This window comes from Arachis ipaensis, chromosome B4, assembly GCF_059453495.1.
Source record: "Arachis ipaensis isolate K30076 ecotype BB chromosome B4, ASM5945349v1, whole genome shotgun sequence".
Taxonomy (NCBI): domain Eukaryota; kingdom Viridiplantae; phylum Streptophyta; class Magnoliopsida; order Fabales; family Fabaceae; genus Arachis; species Arachis ipaensis.
In genome coordinates, this window is record NC_142439.1 from 28,558,896 (window position 1) to 28,565,704 (window position 6,809).

Consider the following 6,809-nt stretch of genomic DNA (forward strand, 5'->3'; position numbering starts at 1 on the left):
TTGACCTCAAGCAAGCTTCCACAAGTTCTCAAACTCAATCAAGCTATCAATTCAACTCCAAGCTCCAAGTAAATGCCAATAATCACAACTTCAAACTATATATTCACATAATTTCATAACCAATCAACCAAGGGTTCAACTTAATCATAATTTCACAAGGATTCAAGACACTCTTACCTTGCCCAACAGTTTTGGAACCAAAGCCCAATAGTAATCAAGTGCTAGAGTGTACCTAAACACCTAAAATCACAAAATTTCACTCAATACAAAATCCTAAAATTTTGAATTTTTAGAAGGAAGAACTGATAGGGATTTCGTAATTTTTTTTAATAGTTTCTTGGGTGGATTTTGTAGAGCTCTCCGCGGTGATTGCGTGGCCACAAACGGTGCGGCTATCGGAGCTCCGTAACTTAAGTTATGAGCTTGGGAAGATGATGATGAATAGTGAAATAGAAACCCTCTTCCCTCTTCTCTTCTCGGCTGGGTTGGTATGTTTATGAGAGTGTTGTGTGCTGAATTGGCCTTTAATGAGAGTATATATATGTTGGGCTTGGGCCCGATCCAACCCGTTAGTGTTTTAGCCTGTTTTGCTCAACTTTGGGCAAAACCTTTAAAATTAATGCCTGGTTTTCAATTTCTAATATTTCTCTAAGGTTTTCAACTATTTTTAATTATTCTCTCACAGTACCGGACAGACTTAAACCGATTTGACTGGTTTGGCTGCCGGTTCACGGTTTTACTCAGTTTTTCATAGAAAATACATTTTCTGACTCAGAAAAATCTACTGAGTCCAAAAATCATATTTAAATCCTCCAATTCTCATTCTAAATTTTTGAATCCTATTTTGGGCAATATTAATTATTTAATTAAACGGGTAATTAGTCGCAGTTCTTACAGATGGTACTCTTAACCACAAACACATATGCACGAAGGACATAACAAAAAACCATATCTAAGACTAGTTCTTAGGTAATGTTTGGTTGCAAGGTGTAAACGAACACATCATCTCATAGCCTGCATAGGAAAGACATGCATCATACTTGTTTGCACATATTTTTTTGTTATATGTTTCTGTGATTTGTGTGTATGTGCTTCTTGATTAATGGTTTCTCTGTGTCTTTGGTTGTTAAAGTTTGTATGTATCCTATGATTGTTATTATTGGCTAAGTATAACATAAAATGAACCTAACTAACTACCCTGACCCTACTAAAGACTCTCTGATAAGTCACTATTTTATGGTTTATTTTGTATTAAATTGAGTGGATTTTGTCAACTATTCTCACACTTATTCATGTAAATTGCATGTTTTTAAGTTTCCTTCCTAATTTTGTGCTATGATTGAAAACATGCTTCTTAGGCCTTAAAATCGCTAATTTTTAATCCTCTCTTATTACCAGTCGATGCCGTGATATGTTTATAAGTGTTTTTAGGGTTTATAGGGCAGGAATGGCTTAGAGGATGGAAAGGAAGCATGCAAAAGTGGAAGGAACACAAGAAATTAAGAATTTCAAAAGCTGGTAGCAACGCGTATGCATAGACGATGCATACGCGTGACCAAGCCATAACCAAATGACGCGCAAGCGTGGCTGACGCCTACGCGTGGCCAGTGCCGAGTTCAAATGACGCGTATGCGTGGTTGACGCGTACGCGTGACGAACATCACGTGCCTTAGTAAACAGAAAACGCTGGGGGCAATTTCTGGGCTGCTTTTGGCCCAGTTTCAAGCTCGAAAGTGAAGATTAGAAGCTGCAGAGTGGAGCTGGAACACATGATAGATTCACTTTTTATTCATTCACATTTTAGGTTTAGATGTAGGTTTCTAGAGATAGAGGCTCTCTCCTCTCTCTAGGTTTTAGGGTTTTTAGTCTTGTTCCTTCTCAAATTTAGATTTCTACCTTGCTTTAATTTAGTTTTCTTCTACTTTTATTTGTTCTAGTACTTTAATTTATCTACTTCTTTTGTTGATTTCTTTATGTTGTCAATTTAGTTTATGAATTCTCCTTGTTTCCTTTAATTTATATTAATACAATTTATATTTTCATGTTTATGATTGCTTTCTTTAATTTGTTGCTATTGTTTTCTCTTACAATTGTTAGTCTTAGATTTTGCTATGTCTTGTTAATTTTCTATATTTTTATTTTATGCCTTTCAAGTGTTTGATAAAATGCTTGGTTGAATTTTAAAATATATTTTTATGTTCTTAACTTGGATTGATCAATTAAAGACTCCTGAGTTATCAAAATTCTTTTGTTGATTGGTGATTGAAAATTACTAGTTGGCTTGGGCTTCACTAAATCTAGTCTTTGATTAGGACTTGTGAAGTTAAGTTGATTTTGCTCACTTAACTTTCCTTCATTGTTAGAGGTTAACTAAGTGAAAGCAAAAGGCAATTACCATCACAATTGAGGATGATAATGAGGATAGGAATTCCAATTCTTTTTGCTTGCTAAGAGCTTTCTTAGTTATTAGTTTATTTTCTTGCCATTTTACTTTTTTGTTTCTTATTACAAAACCCCAAAAATATACTTTCCCATAACCAATAATAAACTACACTTCCCTGCAATTCCTTTGAGAGGCGACCCGAGATTTAAATACTTCGGTTATTTTTATTGGGTTTTCTTAAGTGACAAACAAATTAAACGTTGACCGAGGATAATTTGTTGGTTTAGAACTATACTTGTAACGCGATATTTTTGTAAAAATCTTTACCGACAATTTTTCTCCGTTACTCTCCAGTTCATACCCCCACTTTCCCACCCTTTCACTACAAGTGTGAAGGCTTATTGTGAAGCTGCAGAAACGTGGAGGACTTTGTTTGCGAGTTGAGTATTTATTAGAATTTACTTATTTCCCCTTGCTTTGTTAGTTGAAGTTTTATTTAGATGGGTAGGCTTGTATTTGTTGTTCATTTGAATAACTATAATGTACCACTAGTAATTATATGATTATTTTTCAATGAAAGTTGATGACACGTCATCTTAAGCAATTTCTAAAGTTGTTTTTTATTTATTTTCTTAGGTTTTAATCAAATTTTTTATGTTTTCTAATAAAATTTAATAAATAATCAAATATTTGCAGTTGAAAAAGTGTTGTATTTTCAAGAGTTTTTAGGCTCAAAACAAGCAAGAATTAAAGTTTTTTACAAGAAAAACACAAAGACAGCAAAAGCGTACCCTAACGAATCCAAACCGTGCCCTAATAAGGACACCTAAAACTCAAAATTGCATGCACGCCCCGCGGTCATGCTTATACGCCCGCGTACAAGTCCCAATCCTGACCTCTACACACTTAAAGAGACATAACATGAGGTATAGATGTCCAAATGAGACATTTTCAGAGCATCAAAACGATATACATATGTCTATAGTGGATATTTAGTTTGAGCTGCGCATCACCACCATCTTTTTTATGCAAGAATTCAGTGCCCAAGACACGCCTAAGGAACGCCCGACGGCCAAATTCCACGCCCGGCGGAAGGCTCCTGCGCTCGGCCATTCGGATTAAGAGTCATTAAAAATCATCCTTTGACTCATTAACATCTAAAGAATTATTACCAAGACTTTTGATGTTGAAAAAGTTAATATAAAGTATAGCTTTCAAGGTGGCATAGGACTTAAAATTTAAATTTTTTTAGAGTCAGAAGTAACAGATATATATATAAATTATAATACGACTAACTATATATATTTATACAATATGTAATTTGAGAAATAATATATTTAAAATTTTAATTATTGAAATATATATTAAAATAACCAACTATATTTATACAATATGTAATTAAAACTTTAAATATATTATTTCTCAAATTACATTTTATATAAATATATATAGTTAGTCGTATTGTAATGTATAACTATCTGTTAGTTCTGACTCTGAAAAAATTCAAGTTTTAAGCCCTATGCCTCCTTGGAGGGCTATACTTTATATTAACTTTTTTAACATCAAAAATCTCGATAATAATTCTTTAGATGCTAATGAGTCAAAGGATGATTTTTAATGAATTTTTAGAAATTTTTTATTGTTCTATTTTAAATTCATAAGTTTATAAAAATATAGATTTTCTAGAATTTGAACTAAAACACAAAAATTGGATATCTATTCTTATTCGTTTTTATTTTTTGATATTTTATTTGAATCCAAATGTACATATTTTCTTACTGATATTTATGTTTTAAAGTTTATAAATTAAAAATAGTAAATGTCAATAATTTGTAACAGTACTAAATTGAATTAAACTTATTCGATTAACTATATATGGATTGTTCAATAGTAAATCGAATTAGATGTATTCATTTTACTAACATCTACTCAATTTTCTTATAATTCGAATTAGGTCAATTCAATTTACTACTAAAAAGGTTGAATTAAGTCAATTCAATTTATATAGATATATACATGAGACTTTATTTGACATAATTATTTTTGTTTTAAAGGATTCATATAATTTTAAAATGTCTTTGATTTAGTTATGCATTTTATTCTAATAAATATGTGTTGAAATTATCTATTTTGCCCTTGTTAGTAGTCCATCTTGAACCATTAATTTCATCAATAAAAATCATCTACCTATCTTAATAATAATAATAATAATAATAATAATAATAATAATAATAATAATAATAATAATAATAATAATAATAATAATAATAATACATTTGACTATTGATCCAATCACACTAATATATGAGATATTCATATATGTATTAAAGGCCGCCTAAATCTCTCATTATTCAGCTAACTCTGTACAGGTGGTTTACTAAATTAAAAATTTGTAATTGCACAAACAAAACATTCCACTACAAACACGAAATTGAATAAAGGTTTAACAGATTGTAGATTATTTGTGCTCTTCCCAACTTTTATATGAAAAATATAATTCCTTAACTCAATTTGGACCACATATATTATTTACAATTATTCTCTACATACAAGTGTTTTTCCCATACAAATTTTTACAAGTCAATTATATTCACACACTTCATACTATTACTACATGTTCTTCTCTTCCCAATTTTTATATGAACAATATAATCCCTTAACTCAATTTGGACCACATATATTATTTATAATTATTCTCCACAAACAAGTGTTTTTCCTATACAAATCTCTACAAGTCAGTTATATTCACGCGCTTCATATCATTATTGCACATTCTTCTTCTTCCTGCACGTTCATTATCGTCGTCATCAATACCACTTCTTCCTTCTCCTCCTCTTCCTCCTTCTTTTTTCATTGGAATTTTTTCTCCTCCTTTCTTTTTCTCTTTCTCCTCCATCATCAGCTATCTCGTTGTTGAAGATAATGAATATATAATTCAGGTTCAGATTGTCAATTGAACCAGAATGAAATTGATTATTATTTTGAATCCAATCAAGTGGTTGAGGTATGGTTCAATTCAGAAGAAAAAAATGTAGCATTAGAGAAAATATTTTTCTATATTTACAGCAAATTTGGGTGTAACACAAAGATATTTGGTGTAACACGAAGATATTTGGGTGTATTTTAAGAATTTTGGGTGTATTTTTTATTCTGATCATTTCTGTATAATTCAAAATTCTTCCTCTTCCTCCTTATCTTCTACTGCTTCTTCTTTTTTTTTTTTCATCATCATCATCATCACCATCTTCTTCTTTTTTTCTTATTCATCTTTTTCTTTTTGTTTTACCTTCTCAAGTTTCTTCTTGTTTTACTCTCTTAACAAGAATAAAAAAAATCAAACAAAGAAGAATAAGAAACACATAATGCTGTAAAATTATTTGGAAGAGAATGAACGTACATTCATTTAACTAAAAGAAAGAAAGAAATAAGGAAAAAAAGAAGAAAAAAAATACAGCATTAGAAGAAATATTTTTCTGTATTTACAGCAAATTTGGGTGTAACACGAAGATATTTGGGTGTATTTTAAGAATTTTAGGTGTATTTTTATTCTGATAAGTTCTGCATAATTCAAAACTCTTCCTCTTCCTCTTCCCCATCTTCCGTTGCTTCTTCTTTTTTTTCATCATCATCGCCATCTTTTCCTTCTTTTTTTTCTTATTCATCTTTTTCTTTTTGTTTTATCTTCTCAAGTTTCTTTTTGTTTACTCTCTTAACAAGAATAAAAATAAAAAAATCAAACAAAAAAAAAGAAGAAACACATAATGCTGCAAAATTACTTGGAAGAAGATGAATTTACATTCATTTAACTAAAAGAAAGAAAGAAATAAAAAAAAGAAGAAGAGGAAAAAATGCAGCATTAGAAGAAATATTTTTCTGTATTGCAGCAAATTTGGGTGTAACACGAAGATATTTGAGTGTATTTTAAGAATTTTGGGGGTATTTTTATTTTGATAAGTTCTGAATAATTCAAAACTCTTCCTCTTCCTCCTCCTCATCTTCTACTGCTTCTTCTTCCTCATCTTCTTATTTTATTTTCTTATAATTCTTCTTGGGAGAAAAAATCAAATAAAGAAGAAAAAAATACATAACGTTGCAAAATCAATAGAAAGAGGACGAGAAAAAAAATGCAACAACAATAACAATAATAAAAAGAACCACGATGAGGATAAAACATACGAAGAAGAAGAAGAAAGAATGCGAAGAAAAAAGAGGAGGAATGCAAAGAAGAAGGAGAAGAAGAAGAAGGAGAAGGAGAAGGAGGAAGAACGTGGAATACAAACGTTAAAGAAGAATCGTTTCTCATTTCGCGCTATTCAAAGTTGAGGAAGAACGTGTTTACACGCTCTTTAAATTAAGAGTTGTTTTGTTGAGTTTGTGCTAACTTGTATAGATTTGTATGCCAAAAAGATTTGTATGTGTAGCAAGT